Genomic DNA, 17300 nt, shown 5'->3' with positions numbered 1-17300 from the left:
GGAAAAACAAGAGCAAACTAATCTCTAAGCTAGCAGAAGACAAAAGATAAGCAAAACCAGAGCTGAACTGAATGAACTGGAGATGTAAAAATCTATAAAATCATTAACAGAAACAACAGTTGGTTCTTGGAAAGAATAAATAAAATGTATAGGCCACTAGCTAGACAAATAAGGAAAAAAATTAGAGAAAGTCCAAATAAAAACAATCAGAAATGACAAAGGTGATATTACTGCCAATCCCACATGGAAAACAAAACAAAATACCTCAGAGATCATTACAAACACCTCTATGTACACAAACTAGAAAACTTAGAAGAAGAAATGAATAAGTTTCTGGAAACATAACCTCCCAAGATTGAACCAGGAAGATGTTGAATACATAAACAGATCAATAACAAGTTCCAAAATTGACTCAGTAATAAAAAGCCTACCAAACAGTAAAAGCCCTGGTCCAGACAGCTTCATGACTGAATTCACCAAGACAAATAAAGGAGAGCTGGTGCCAACATACTAAAAATATTTCAAAAAGTCAAGAAGGAAGGATGCCTCCCTAACTTGTTCTATGAGGCCAGCATCATTTGGATACCAAAATCTGGCAGATATACAACTTCAGGCCACCATCACTGATAAACATAGTTGCAACAATCCTCAACAAAATCTGGCTATCAATAAAGAAAACAGACAACCTAGAGAATGGGAGAAAATATTTGTGAACTCTGCAAGGTTTATTATCTAGAATCTATAATGCACTTAAATAAACAAGCAAAAAACAGACAGCCCTGTTTAAAAAAAATGGACAAAGTCATCATTGAAAGACTGGATAAAGAAAATGTGGCATATATACACTATGGAATACTATGCAGCCATTAAAACAATACATTCATGTCCTTTGCAAGTTGATGGATGAAGCTGGAAACCATCATCCTCGGCAAACTAACACAGGAACAGAAAACCAAACACTGCATGTTCTCCCTCATAAGTGGGAGCTGAACCATGAGAACACAGGGACACAGGGAGGGAACATCATGTCAGAGCCTGCTGGGGAGTCGGGGGAAAGAAGAGGGAGTGCATTAGGACAAATACCTAATTCATGTGGAGCTTAAAACCTAGATGATGCATTGATAGGTGAACCAAACCACGATGGCACATGTATACCTGTGTAAAAAACTGCATGTTCAGCACATGTATTTCAGATTTTAAAGTAAAATTAAAAAAAAAAAAATTTAAAAAGGGCAAAGGACATGAACTTCTCAAAAGAAGATATTGAAAGAGTCAACAAATATATAAAAAATGCTTAGCATGATTAATCATTAGAGAAGTGCAAGTCAAAAACACAGTGAGATATCATTGCACACCAGTCAGAATGGCAATATTAAAAAGTCAAAAGATCCATGCTTGTGAGGTTGCAGAGAAAACGGGAATGCTTCTAAATTGCTGGTGGGAATGTAAATTAGTTCAGCCACTGTGTGGAAAGCAGTTTGGATGTTTCTCAAAGAACTTAAAACAGAATAGCCATTTGACCTGGCAGTCTCATTACTGGTTATGTACCCAAAGGAATATAAATTATTCTGCCATAATTTATATCCATGCGTCATTACGCATGAATGTATATGTTCATTGGAACAGTTTTCAGAATAGCAAAGATACCCTATCAACCTAGATGCTCATTAATGTTAGCCTAGATAAAGAAAATGTAGTACACGTATACCATGGAGTACTACATAGGCATAAAAAGAATGAAATTATGTCTTTTGCAATAACATGGATGCAACTGGAGGCCACAATCCTAAGAGAACTAATGAGAAGCAGAAAAACCAAATATCACAGGTATTCGCTTACAAGTGGGAGCTAAACACTGAGTACACATGGATACAAAGAGGGACTCAAAAGACTCTGGAAACTACTTGAGGGTGGGGGATGGGAAGAGGGTGACAAAATACTAGGCTCACTACTTGGGTAACAAAATCATTTGTACACCAAATCCCAGTTACATACAGTTTACCCATGTAACAAATGTCAATATATGCCCCATTAACCTAAAATAAAAGTTGGGAGAAAAAAAAAAAAAAAAACATGGCCAGGCACTATGTCTCATGTCTGTGATCCCAGCACTTTGGGACGGCAGGCAGGAGAATCACGAGGTTAGTAGTTTGAGACCAGCCTGAGCAACATAGTGAGACCTTGTCTCTACAAAAAATTTAAAAAGTTATCTGGAAATTATGCCTTATGTCTGTATTCCCAGCTAATGGGCGGTGGGGGGCAGGTGGCAGGGGCTGAGGTGGGAGGATTGCTTGCTCCTGAGAGGTTGAGGCTTTAGTGATCTATCATACCACTAAAATGTAGCCTGAGCAACGAAGTGAGACCCTAGCAAGAGAAAAAACTATTAGAAAGGAAACACCAAAATATTCCACAAATACATCTTCTAGCCTCTCCTTCTCTACTTCTTTGTACAAAGTTAGTATTATAATGGTTTAAATTTTTTTTACCAAAATTGTGGATGAGAAAATACAAAGAAAATCACTTTGTATTTTAGCTTACATTTCCTATTTAAAAATCATAAAAGCTATATTTTTGGCCTGACAACTTCTGTAAAATGCTTACTATTTTTCGTCATCCACTCTTTCCCTCCATTTTTTCCTTCCTCCCTCCTTATATACCACTTGTAAGATAAAGTTTGTTTTTATATATTCTGGATATCAGTCCTATGTATATTGCAAGCTTTGTAGCTATATTTTCTTTTTTTCAAGACTGGATTTTAGTATTGTTTTGGAAAACTTCTACCATTAATATTTACTTTAAGGACAGTAGAATTTATCTTTATTTGTTCACATGTTATAAGGGTTTCCTCTCATTTCTTTTCTTCAAGGTCTTGTAGATCTACAGATCTACTACTAAAATTTTATTTTCTTTTTTAAAAGTCTTTCTTACCAAGTACATGTGTCAAAATTTGTGTGTGTGTGTGTGTGTGTGTGTGTACAGTGTGATACATGGGCTTATTTTTTCATAAACCCACCTTATCCAGTATCGTTTCCCCAATAGTCCACTAGTTCCCCATAAGGTAAATGCTAAATGTTAAACTAGGTATTTCCTATAAATTTTGCCCCAAAAAACTTTATTGGGTGTTAAATTGGAATGAGGTTAAATTAACAAAATAAATTTTGGCTAATTTATGTCTTCATGATAGTGGGTCTCCACAATTATGAGTTTAGTTTATTTAGTATCCTTGTCACATTAGTCATCTTTTTCTTGCTTTATTCCTAGCTAAATTAACATGTATGTTCCTTTTTAAATAATCTTCTTAAGTTAGCTTTTCTAATGTTTTATTAAACTGTTAGTTTGATTTATGAGCATTGATCACATAGAAGTGAGCAAATAGAAATTTGCTGAAGTTTCCTATGGGGGAACATCTTCAATTTTCTATGACTGCACCATATTATTTGCAAGTAATTTTATTTTTCATTTCAATTTTTGTATATGCCTTTTCTGTCTCTTTTAGTTTTTACTTATTGCAGTGACAGGGGCAACAATAAAATAATAAACAGAAACAATGGTATTAGGTATTTTTGCCTTGTTCTTACATTTAAAAGTGGAAGACATAAATATGAATATATACTTAAAATATTATTATTACAAGCATCTAGTGGATTCTTATGGGTAGGCATATATACTCTGCTAAATTTTTATTTCTGAAATGTGTATAAATTAATTCAATTCTTTTACTGAGTTTGTTATGGAAAACACATATAGCTTCTTTAATTAGCATGATTAATTAAATATGTATTTATTGTTAAATATTGGAATAAAACTGAAAATATGTTTTTAAGACATTGCTGGATTAGCAAGGCTTAATTTTGATTATAATTTTGTCATTTATATTTAAAATTAACCATCTTTTATTTGTCTTCTCTCTTACAGGTCTTGTATAGTTTTCGCATCAGAGTTAATGACATAGTTTGACTTGTACCTCTTTTTCCATTATGATTCCTTGAAGCATGTTAATTAGATTAGATGGAGGCCATAGCTGAAACTTCAACAATGTTGGTTTGAACTACCTGGGTTCACTTGAATTATCTTTTGTCTCCGCTATCCCTGAGGCTGATTTAGTAATACTAATTCTTTTTTCTTCCTCTTGTTCAGCCTATTTAACATGAAGGAAATGAAGTTGAAGACCTTTATGATGATCCAAATCCACTTAATAAATAGCAAATAGATTTTCTCAACATTTTCTTTTCTCTATTAAAGAATAGAGTATATCTAATACATATAACACACAAAATATGTATTAATTGAACTGCTTATGCCCTTTGTAAACTTTCCTTTCAACCACAGTCTATTAGTAGTTAAGTTTTGAGGAAGTCAAAATTTATCTACATGTTTTCTACCGCAAGAGGGGTCAGTACACTAACTCTTGTATTGTTCAAGGGTGAACTATAGATATTTATGCATTGAAACATTGAGATAACTCTGCTGCACAACTATTAGGCTAACAGTTGTTTTACCTGTAAGTTTTAATGGTAAGTTTAATTTCGTGTTTAAATTGTAAAAATTTTAGTTTTGTGAGTACATAGTAGGTACATGTATTTATGAGTTACATGAAATATTTTGATACAGGCATATAATACATAATCATCACACAGGAAAAATGGGTTATCAATCACCTCAAGCATTTATTCTTTGTCTTATAAACAATTCAGTTATACTCTTTTAGTTATTTTTAAATGTACAAGTAAATAATTTTTGGTTGTCACCATGTTATGCTAGCAAATCCTAGGTTGTATTAATCATTTCTAATTATTTTTTGTAGTCATTAACAATCCACACTTTCCTATCCCTCCCACCCACAGCTACTCATCCATACCTCTGGTGACCATCCTTCTGTTCTATCTCCATGAGCTCTATTGTTTTAATTCTTGCTTCCACAGGTAAGTGAAAACATGCTAATTTTGTCTTTCTCTGTCTGCTTACTTCACTTATCATAGTGCCCTTTTTTATTTCTGATTTTCTTTATTTGGGTCTTTTCTCTCTATTTTTATTTTTCTTAGACTGGCTAAAGGTTTGCCAATTTTTCTTTTATCTTTTCAAAGAACAAATTTAGTTTGATTTATCTCTTATACTGTTTTCTTCATTTCAATTTTATTTCTGCTCTTAGTTTTTTGTACTAATTTTTGGTTTTGTTTGCTCTTGCTTTTCTAGTTTCTTAAGATGAATCTTTAGGCTGCTTATTTCAAGGTTTTTTATTTGTTTGTTTGTTTGGTTGGTTGGCTGGTTTAGGTGCTTATAGCTATAAACTTTCCTTTTAATACTGCTTTTGCTATATCCCATAGATACTGGTATGTGTTCCACATTATCATTTGTTTCAAGAAATTGTTACATTTTCTTCTGAATTTCCTCATAGACCCACTGGTCTCAGGAGCATAGATTTTAGTTTTATGTATTTGTATAGTTTCAAAATTGCTCTTGTTATTGATTTCTAGTTTTATTTCTTTGTGTTCAGAGAAGGTGCTTTATAATATTTCAGGTTTTTTTTCTGTTTTTGTTTTTTAGATTTAGTACTCATTCTGTAACTTAACATATGGTCTCTCTTTGGAATGATCCATGTGCTAAGGAAAAAAATATGTATTCTGTAGCAGTTGAATGAAATGTTCTGTAAATATTTATTAGGTCCATTTTGTCTATAATGCAGATTAAATTCAATGTTTATTTGTTGATTTTCTATCTGGAAGATCTGTCTAGTACTGAAAGTGGAGTGTTGAAGTCTCCAGGTAGTATTATATTGGGGTGTATTTCTCTCATTAGTTTTAATAATACTTGGTTTATATTTATGAAAACACCAGTGTTGGGTGCATGTATATTTATAATTGTTATATCCTCTTGCGAAATTCACACATTTATTATTATATAATTATATTATTATATAATAACACCTCCTTTGTTCTTGTCTTCTTTTTTCTTTTGAATTTTTTTTTTCTGATATTGGTACAGCTACTTCTTTTCTGGTTTCTATTGACATAAAATATGTTTTCCATCTCTTTGTTTTCAGTTTAGGTGTGTCTTTACAGATGAATTATGTTTGATAAGTAAGAACTTACTCTTGCCATATTGTTTTTTGTTTTCTGGTTGTTTTGTGGTCTTATCCTTCTTTCCTTCTTCCCTGTCTTCTTTTGGTTTGGTGGTATGATTTAATTTCTTGCCTTTTATTTTTTGTGTGTTGTAAGTTTTTGATTTGAGGGTACCATGAGGCTTGCAAATACTTTATTACATACCATTATTTTAAGCTGATATTAATGTAACAGTGTTTGCATAAACAAATTTATAAAAATGAATAAAGACTCTACACTTTATCACTCTACTTTCTAATTTTTTGTTTCTTCAATTTACATCTTATTTTATTCTCTATGTCTCTAAATGTTCCTGAAGTTGTTTTTTTTTTTTAATTGTTCAACTTTTATTCTTTTTTCTTAGGATAAGACTATTTACGAACCTGGCTTGGCACAGTTTGGGAGACTGTGCCAACACTTTGGGAGACTGAGACGGGCAGATCAACTGAGGTCAGGAGTTTGAGATAAGCTTGGCCAACACAGTGAAACACCATCTCTACTAAAAGTACAAAAATTAGCTGGATGTGGTGGCGAGCACCTGTAATTCCAGCTACTCAGGGGGCTGAGGCAGGAGAATCACTTGAACCTGGAAGGTGGAGGTTGCAGTGATCCAACAGAGCTAGACTATCTTTTAAAAAAAGAGCATTTTACACACCAGAGTTACAGTGTTATCATTGTCTGTGTACTTAATATTATCAGTGAGTTTTGTGCCTTCCAATTATTTATTATCTCTCATTAACATCCTAGCCTCATCAATTCTGCTATTAAAAGATGCTGATGCATTCTTCAGTATGTCAATTGCATTTTTCAAGTCCAGAATGTCTGCTTGAGTCTGTTTATTAATTTCAGTCTGTTAACTTTAACTGACAGACTTCTGAATTTCTTCTCTGTTTTTTACTGAATTTTGAGTTTCCTCAAATAAGCTATTTTTTTATTTTTTAAAATTTTACCATTCAAAAAATATGTTGAAAAATGAGCTATTTTGAATTATCTGTCTGAAATATCAAATAATTCTATTTCTCCAGTGATACGCTTTGGTCCTGTGTCCCCTTCCAAATCACACCTGGAACTGTATTAATCCCCACATATCAAAGGTGGGATTAGGTGGAGATGATTGAATGATGGGAGTTGCTTCCCCCATGTTGTACTCACAGTCATGAGTGAGTTCTCATGAGATATGATGGTTTTATCAAGGGCTTTTTTCTTCACTCAGCACTCTCTCTCCTGCTGCCTTGTGAGAGGTGCCTTCTGCCATGATTGTAACATCCCTGAGGTCAACCCAGCCATGCAGATCTGCGAGTCAATTAAACCTCTTCTTTATAAATTACCCAGTCTCAGATAATTCTTTATAGCAGCATGAGAGTGAACTAATACATCCAGGATTGGTTCCTGGTGTATTAGTAAGTTCACGTGATGAGGACATGTTTTCCTGGATGGTCTTGATGCTTGCAGATGTTCATCAGTGTCTAGGCATTGAAGAGTTAGGTACTTATTGTAGTCTTTGCAATCTAGGCTTATTTTCATCTCTCCTAATTGGGAGGGATTTTCAGGCATTTGAAAAGATTGGGTCCTGTAAGCTAAGCTCTATATGCATTACGGGGTTCCACAAGCCCAGTAATGCTGTGATTCTTGCAGACTCACAGAGGTACTACCTTGGTGCTCCTGGTACAATCTGGAAGAATTTTCCATATTGCCAGTTAGAAACTCTTGCTCCCTTCTTTTACTTTATCCAAAATAGAGTCTCTGTCTCTCTATGCTGAGCTGCCTGGAGCTCAGGGTAGGATGACACAAGTACCCTTGTGGCCACCACCACCAGGAATGGGGTGGGTCAGATCTGAAGCCAGCCCTGCACCAGAGCTTACCCAAGGCCCTCTGTAACCACTATCTGACTACTCCTATATTCACTCAAAGGCTGGAATGCACTACAATCAGCAGGTCACAAGCCAGCCAGGCTTATGTTCAGAGAAGTATGTTCTCCATCCCCCAGGCAGATCCAGAGATGCCATCTGGGGCTTGGGACTGAAGCCAAAAACCTTGGCTGAGCTGGAATTCAAACCACAAGACAAAGCTTCCCACACTTCCCTCCCCTTTCCACAGGCCGAGGACTGTCAACCCATGGCCACCACAACCACCCCAGGCCCATGGTGAGTACCACCAGGCTATCACTGCTCTTGATTTAAGGCCCAAGTGCTCTTCAGTCAGTTTGTGGTAATACTGCCTAACTCACGTTTCAGGGCAGTGGGTTCCCCTCTGCCCCAGGGCAGGTCCACAAATGTTGTCTTAAAGACAACACATAGAATTGGGTATCCTAAAAGCCCACTTTGTGCTCTAACTTCCTGTGATTGAACCTATACTTAAGGTATAAGCAAAGTCCCCTTTGCTTTTTGCTTCAATTTTCTCAAGAAGAAGGAGTCTCTCACTAAAGCCACCCCAGCTGGAAATATGCTAGGTCTTGCTTGAAGCCAGAGCTTCCCTGAATCTAACACAAGGCCCACAGCTTTTTCCCTGGGTATCACTATCACTGCTGATTATTCAGGGCCCAAGGGCTCTTAAATCCTGCCACAATTGGATCTTTCCCTTCAAGGGGACTGTCTCTTTCCTGAACCATGTTGTGTCTACAAATGTCATCTGGTAGCTAAAGCCTGCAATGGGGACCTCACAAACCTACCTACTGCCCTATGCTACTGTCGCTGAGCTATTATCCAAGATACAAAAGGAATTTCTCTTTACTTTTTCCTCTCCTCTCCTTGAGTGAAATGGAAGAAGTCTTTTTTGGAGCCATGAGCTGTGCTGCTTGAGGTTTGCAGAGAAATGGCACAAGCATTCCCTTAGCCACCCAGACTAGGGTCTCAATAAGTCATGTACCCCCGGGTGCACAGACTTTAAGCCCAGCTCAACACCATGACTTGCTTAGGAGTTTCAGTTCTCGTGGCCTACATGGCCTTTCAAGTTTATTTAGAACCCCAGAGCCTTTAGTCATAGTGGCAAGGCTTGCCGGAACTCAAGTTCCAATCACTAGGATGAGCAATTCCCTTCTGGTTAGGGCTGATCTAAACATTCTCTCCATGGGCAGGCATCAATTGAGTTAGTCCAGTTTTACTTTTGACTGTGACAGGGCAGCACTGAGTTTAATGCAAAGTCTCACAATCACTATGTTCTCCCTTTCCTAAGAGCACAGATTTTCTGTGTCATGCGGCTGCTGCTGGGGCTTGGAGGAGGGGTGGGTGGCGTTGGCAATTCAGGACTCTTTCCTACCTCCTCTGGTGCCGCTTACAGTGAAGTGAAGTTAAAACCAGATGCTGTGAGTGTTCACCTGGTTTTTGGTTCTTATGAATGTGCTTATTCTGTGTGTAGATAGTTGTTAAATTTGGTGTTCCAGAAAAAAGTTAGAGACAAGACTTTCTGTTCAAACACACATAGATCAGTTATTTTTTAAAAAGGCCATACATAAAACAAATGAAATGAGACAGTAATATTTTAATAGCTTTAAAATAGAAGCCTACAAACAAATTGGAGAAAACAGAAAATCTTTACTTTACAAACTATGTAATATTATTTCCATATCCCCAACAAAAAATAAGCAGCCAAGACACACACACACACACATGCACACACACACATGCACACACACACATACACACACACACACTACTGCCCTATACCTTTTGAAACAATTCTAAATAATGACTTCCAAAGTAAATTATATAGAAATTAGCAAATACATATTACTAAATGTCAAATCTTCACAATGTATCAAACTAGTGGTTTGCAGTTTAAGCGATTTAGATAAACGTATAGACTTGTGTACATGCAGACATATATTACAATTATCTAAGTAAAGAAGTTAGGACAATTCCAATTAAGTAAACCCAATAATACAGAAGGAAATAAACAAGCAACATAAAAGCTTAAAAAAATGGAAAGTGAGGAAACATAGTGCTGGTCAAATAAGCAGACCCTTAACAATATTTACCATGAAAAATGTTTTAAAGCTTAAGATCATAGTAATTAGAATATAGAACCATACCTATAGTTACAAAAGGCTTTTGAAAGTTCACCTCATTTTCTTGGTAAATATAAAGTTTAAATTTCTAAGATGTATATGAAAATGTAAGTTATGAAATATGATTACAACTAAACATAAATTAAAACCTAAAAAGATAGACACAGATTGGGAACTAGATGGCCAAATAGAAGTCTCTGCTGATTGTTACCCCAAAGAAATACCATTTAATATTTCCAGACTGCAAGTAACTGAAACTGCGGAAGGTAAAACCGTGGATAAGAGGGGGAGTACTGTAAATTCTAATACATGTACTTTAGATTAATCTTGGCTGTTAATTTTGTTAACCAAATCAGTTGAAAAGTTACTAATGTGTTTGGTTTCTATAGTAAGCAGTTACTGATAGAAGTGTGGCAAAAAGTCACACGTCAAAACTATAAATGTGCCACTTTCTCTTTTAGAATTGTTTAATCTTCTGGCATGTCCTTTTAGGAAATTAGTATTTAAGGACTCTCTTCATGTCCAACTAAGCATATATACTAAAGTCTCTTTTTAGCAATCATGTTGATTCTCTCCAAGTTTTTTCTCATTATATTTTCCTATTTTTTTTTCTATCCATTTATAATTGACCCCTCTGTGTTTATATGCTTGGGTTATATTAACTATAAAAATATTAGACTTGTATATTTTTTTCTTGTCAGTGAATCTTGATATTTAAAATGATGATGTTAATTCAGTTACAGTTAATGGAATTATGAAACTGATTGTGTTTATTTCCATAATATTTTTCTTCTTTCCCATTTATAAATTACTTTATTATGTATTTTGGTTTTCTATGTTGTTTTCTGAACTTCAACTGAATTTATTACATTTTCTTAACCGTAACCCCTTTCCCAATGACTCACTGGAAGATTCACATTATTAGCTTTTTTCCTTTTATCAAATGAAATTAAAATTAAAACTTAAAAGCATATGAAGAAAAATATTCTCTTGCTAATGACTCTAAATTCTTTTAAAATTTCTCTCTCCAAAACCCTAATGATATTTTACATCACTATAATTCTTCCTATATTTTTCCTTCTTTTTTATTATACTTTAAGTTCTGGGGTACATGTTCAAATAGTGCATGATTGTAAAGAAACTATCATTAGAGTGAACCGGCAACCAACAGAATGGGAAATAATTTTTGCAATCTAATCATCTGACAAAGGGCTAATATTTAGAATCTACAAAGAACTTAAATAAATTTACAAGATAAAAACAAACAACCCTATCAAAAAGTGGACAAAAGATGTGAACAGACACTTTTCAAAAGAAGACATTTGTGTAGCCAGCAGACATATGACAAAAAACTCGTCATCACTGGCCATTAGAGAAATGCAAATCAAAACCACATGGAGATGCCATCTCAGGCAGTTAGAATAGCAATCCTTAATTCTTCCTATATTTGTACCCTCAAATTTTATTGCAAATATTTACATTTAGTGCTTACTTTAATTTACTTCATACAAGTACCAACTAATTTGCTCATTTTTGATTATTTTATCCCAATTCTTTCCTCTGGACTTATCATCTTTCTTACAAAAGCATAGCATTTGATAGTTCTTTCAGCCATAGTCTGTGAATGGTAAACTCATTTTATTGATTTACTCTTCAGCTCTGGTAATACTCTCTTCAAAATGCCCTGAGCTTCTCAGAGCTTCTAATTTCCTTTTCCATCATAACCTTTCTTTTTGCATTCCTAGGTTTATCTTTGTCCTATTCCTGGTAACTTTCTGCCCCTTATAACAGAAATTATCTTAGTCTTTCTGACTTCTTTTATATATCTTCTGGATAAAAGCAAATTCTCTTACTGTAAACAAAAGTAAAAGCAGAGATTATGGTGTATCACTTCTCTTGCCTATTAGACAATGTGTCTAATCGTTTTTGCCATACAAATATTTCAGCAAACTGTCACTTTTATGTAATTAAGAATCTGGTATCTCAAATCCATATTTCACATCAATATGATTTTTGCTGTTGGTTTCAGCTTCTTTTTTTAACCCAACACTTCCACTAATGAAAATAAAAACAGGCTGATTATTTTTCCTATCCTTTTTTTAATCTTCTTGAAGGAATCAAATAACTTTTAAACTCCCTAAGGTTGGGATGAGAGTTAGTACCTGGGTAAACCACAAGCTGGATAATCTTTTGCCCAATCTCTCACACCTCAAATGACAGAGCATTACCAACTTGAAGCCAGTCATTTGTTCTCACTAGATACCTGATAAGCAGCATCAAATCCTCCTATAACAGATTTGTGGTTCGTAGGATGTCTCATGAGTGTTCCTTTCTGCATCTGCCTGACTCTGCCTTAGGACTCCTGCTGCTGTCTGGGAAGATTAGTCAAGGCCCTATGCATACCAGAGCAGAGAGGAGAAATTCTTTAACATCACCAGAGGAAGTTTTAAACAGAACAAAGAAGTAACTCATTTGACATATTTTTAAAAGAATGATGCAAACTACTATGCTAATGACTGGTTATTAAGATATGCTAAGTGAAACAGTTATGCTATGCATAAGTTTTTATTATATAAGTTCCCTATCTGACCTCCCTTTTAACATCAGCATTATTTGGTTGTGAAACAGGTATATACTTATGTCTCTTTTTTGCATGCTTTTCTCCAGTATACTAACATGACTGAAAATATACATAAAATTGTTATAAAAATAGTGAATTACAAAAAGGATTACTATAAGTTTATTTAAAATATTAGATGATACAGTGGCCAGAAAATTTTTTGAAAAGCTAGTACATTATTAGAGACTGAATGTATTTAAATGAGAGGTGTTTTTTGATTTATCAGATGGACCAGGTACTTTTACTAATAAACATTGTAAAAATAAAAGGCAGAAACTAGAGAAGGTATAGCCACTTATATCGTTTTTATATTTTACATGTAGGCAGAACTCTTAAAATGACTCTTGCTAGTTCTCTAGACCTTTCTCTTCTTGGGGTTTTCATGACTGCCATCATCTTGATAGTAAAACATATAGGTGGGGAAAATCTCATTTCCTATCACGTAATCCCTAAATTCAATTACTGATATATCTTGCAAAGCAGGTTCCAAGCAAATAACTCACTGTGGCAGAAAGATAAAATCATTTGAAACTCTTCTGCAGCATCCAATAGCTATATGGTTGGAGCTAGCTAACACCGCTGGGCCTTAGTTAACACAAATGAGAAGTGGTTTAATCCCCATCTGCCTTTGGAATATGTAGATTAAACAGATAAACCAGCTATCATAGGTCCTGGCTAATATTAAATCTTAAAACAAAGCAACCATTTCATTTTGTTTACCCTTCTGTTTACTCTGGATTATTCTGAGTAGCTGATGAAGATATGGTATGTGATGCTGCTTTGCTAACCGCCAGTTCCATCTAAACTTGGAAAGAGTGGCACTTCAGTGAAGAGGAAGCCTGGAATTAAGGTAATCAATAAATAAAAATTCACATCTCTTCACTCACCATGACTTTGTCTTCAGAGCTTAATTTGGCCAAAATATAACTAAGTAGTCAACGATGTTTGTGTTTAAAAACTGAACCAACCAAACAGTATTTATCATGATTTAACTTTTTTCCAGAAACAAACAAAAATGTGTTAGCAAGTTTGTGCTTACTTACCTATCTCCAATTTCCTATTTGGGTATTTCCACAACAGTATTTTCGACCATTTTATTTATATGCACCATAGTCTCTTTTAATACATTATCTGCACTCTCTCTTCCTTTTATATAAAGAGTGTCAATGAAAGGAGAAATAGAAATTTAATGTAGTTTGGAGTTAGTCATTTAGAAATTAATCTCATGAGTTATTTTAATCATTATCCTTCATATCTTTACTTAGATTAAATCATAACCCAGTACAAAAACGTGGCCTGATATGCTTCAGATTTTTCATGAAAAAACGTTTAGAAGGAAAGCATTTGCTTCCACAATTTCTTTTTTATTTTTTAACATATTTACCCATAAAGGAGCCTTGGTAGGGTGAGTGTAGAAAGGACTTGGCTGAATTTAGACTAAAATTCTATTCCTGAGACCTTTTCCCATTATTATTATTATTATTTTTATTTTTAAAGGTGTTCGTAAAAATGAATAAAACAGCTTTGGTTTAGATTGCTTGGAAATCCTCCCCTCTGCTGCAATTACCAGAAAAAATAGTCATTAAGCTCAGAGCAGTTCTTCACTCAGTCTCTTTTCCTTCTTGCCTCTGTGACGGACTGTTTTTCTGATGCCATTATTGGCATATCGCCACATTGCACCTGCTGATCCACCTGCCTCTCACGGACGTGCAGTATTTAAAATGTTATGCAATTAAACTAAATGAGTTTAAAGGACTGGATTTGCACTGCACCTCCTGGGGAGCTGTTGTTCATCCTTAAAAGTGCCTGATGATGGTTTGGGAAGAACTGCTGTTGGCCGGGCCCTGGGGTGCTGAATTGCTCCCCTTTGAAGAACTCTGTGGTGAATCTCCTCATAAGGATACTAAATGGTGAGGAAGCATAAAGAGAGACATTTTGTACCCCAGGTATTTGGTCTTTATAGATTGACACTAGGCAACAAAAGAAAGACTGTAAAGTAACTGGAACCCTCTGTTTCTTGATAAAATATAATTCTGTATCTATCTATTTTATCTTGTATTTATGAATTTCATTGTAATTATTTTCTGCAAACCTGTGTATAAAATGCTAAGTAAAGACATCTCAAAATGGAAAAGTTACCTGCTTATTAGGACACAGCTGTCATCATTTTTGTGGTAGTCATTAATTATTCTTTAGTACCTATCTTACTCCTAGAAATGATGTGAAGTAAATCAAAATGAGGTGGGTTTTTTAATAGTGCATTCTGTGCTTTTACACAGAAATTTTGAGCATATCTAGAGACATTGTCTGAGTCCACAAAGCCATGCTTTTAAAAGCAAGTCAGATTCTTTACTCACTGAGAATATCCCTTTATATTAGGCACTCCCATATTAAGAATACAAAAAATGCTCCTATCTCAGGAAATTTAACATGAATTTAGTTATTAGCAATGACAGATAATTGAATTTTTAATTCCACATACATTTTATGACTTTATGGTTCTTCAAAGGTAACAATGGCATGTATTATAAGCAGTTATAAGAGAAGCACACTCAAAGGTATGTAGATAATTCTGACTATTGGTCTTTCATGTAAGGAGTTTGGAAGTCATCATTTCCATCCTCACAATAAGAAAAAAGCTAAACTGAAAATCAACAACTCATCTTTGATCTGATAGAAAATTAAGGTCACAGGCCAAACTGCTTCACCCAAAATTAGAGAGGGAGATAGGCAGATACAGTGACATACAACTTACTGAAGCAGAAACCTCTCCAGGATCAAGTGCTGGGATAGAAAAACATAAATGGTAATTGACAGATGACTGGAGACTTTGTATGGACAAGTTTGAGGGTTAAAAATTCAGGGAGAGCTCAGGAGGACTCAATATATTGGAAACTGCAAAGGGAAATAATCAATGAATCTTAAGAAATATCAGTAGAAACTCCCAAAAATGTAAATGCAATAATAATAATAAAATACGAAAGACAGAAGAGAATATCCAAAAAATGATATAATAAAGGTGTAACAGGCAGGGCCTGGTGGTTCAAGCCTTGGGAGGCCAAGACGGGTGGATCACGAGGTCGAGAGATCGAGACCATCCTGGTCAACATGGTGAAACCCCGTCTCTACTAAAAATACAAAAAAAAAAAAAAAAAAAAAAAATTAGCTGGGCACGGTGGTGCGTGCCTGTAATCCCAGCTACTCAGGAGGCTGAGGCAGGAGAATTGCCTGAACCCAGGAGGCGGAGGTTGCGGTGAGCAAAGATCGCGCCATTGCACTCCAGCCTGGGTGACAAGAGCAAAACTCCATCTCAAAAAATAAATAAATAAATAAATAAATAAATAAATAAATAAATAAATAAAGGTGTAACATAAATTTAATTGGAATACCAGAAGAAGAGAAAAAGGAACAAAATAAGTATTTGAGGCCATAATCACTGAAAATATTCCAGAATTAACGACAAAGCATAGACTCAGAAATCTCAGAGAACACCACAGTAAACACCAAAACATCTATCTGTAAGGCATCATCTTCAATCTGAAGAAAATTAAACACAAAATCTTAAGGAAGCCAGGATGGCATTGTGGGATCCTTGCCTAAAGAGGACTGAGGTTAAGAATTATATGTAACTTGTCTTAGAAATCAGATTAGCAAGAATATGAAGTAAAATATTAAATTTGTTGAAAGAAAAAAAATCCCATCAACCTAGAATTCTGTATCCAGACAAATTAAGCTTCAAAAGTTAGGAGAAATAAAAGTTTTCTCAGACAAACAAAAATTGCAGAAATTTGCCGCCAGTAGAACTATGTGGCAAGAAATGTTAAATTCCTCAGAATTAAGGAAAATGATATGAATTAGAAACTCATATCTACTTTAAGAAAGGAAGAATATTAGAGATGGAATGAATGCAAGCAAAATGAAATATTTTATTTTCTTATTCTTAATCTAACATATCAGTTTATTCATAGAAATAATAATAGCAACAACATATTAGGTAATTATAACATTTGAATAAGTGAAATACATGTCAAAAATGATATAATTAATAAAAGGCATTAGGAATGTTTTGTTATAAGTTACACTACTTGTAAAGCATATAGTATTACTTGAAAGAGGATTTGAATTATTGTAAATGTGTATTGCAAACTCAATAGCAGCTCCTAATAATGTATAAGAAGAACAATATATGCCGAGAGGAGAGACACTGATAGAATCATTTAAAATGCTTACTTAAAAGCAAAGAAGACAGGAAAAAAATGTAAGACCAAAAAAAAAAAAAAAAAAAAAAAAGAACCAAACAATAAATAGAAAACAGTACACAAATATGATAGGTATTAATCCGATTATAGCAATTATCAGTTTAAATATCAAAGTTTTAAAATCATTAATTAAAAGAGACAGAGTGGATGAAAAATGGAAGATCCAACCATAAGCTGTCTATAAGAAATCTACTTTAACTATAAAGACACAAATAGATTAAAAGTAAGAGGCTAGAAAATGATATATCATGCTAACTTTAATCAAAGAAAAACTGGAGTGGCTATATTGACTCAAACGAAGTAGAATTCAGAGTAAAGAA

At 34.4% G+C, this 17300-nt stretch overlaps 1 long non-coding RNA gene across 1 annotated transcript in view; it reads left to right on the top strand.

The window, feature by feature from the left end:
• LOC144577552 (uncharacterized) overlaps positions 1–9219 on the top strand; it is a 49177-nt gene extending 39958 nt beyond the window's left edge. Inside the window, exons 3-5 of the long non-coding RNA XR_013521696.1 lie at positions 4845–4922; positions 6463–6548; positions 8086–9219. This is a non-coding gene — a long non-coding RNA (uncharacterized LOC144577552). The remainder of the gene's footprint in view (positions 1–4844; positions 4923–6462; positions 6549–8085) is intronic.
• Positions 9220–17300: the final 8081 nt, after the last annotated feature.

Source organism: Callithrix jacchus, chromosome 8 (assembly GCF_049354715.1).
Source record: "Callithrix jacchus isolate 240 chromosome 8, calJac240_pri, whole genome shotgun sequence".
NCBI classification, from domain to species: Eukaryota; Metazoa; Chordata; class Mammalia; order Primates; family Cebidae; genus Callithrix; species Callithrix jacchus.
This window is presented reverse-complemented; position numbering and strand designations above follow the sequence as displayed.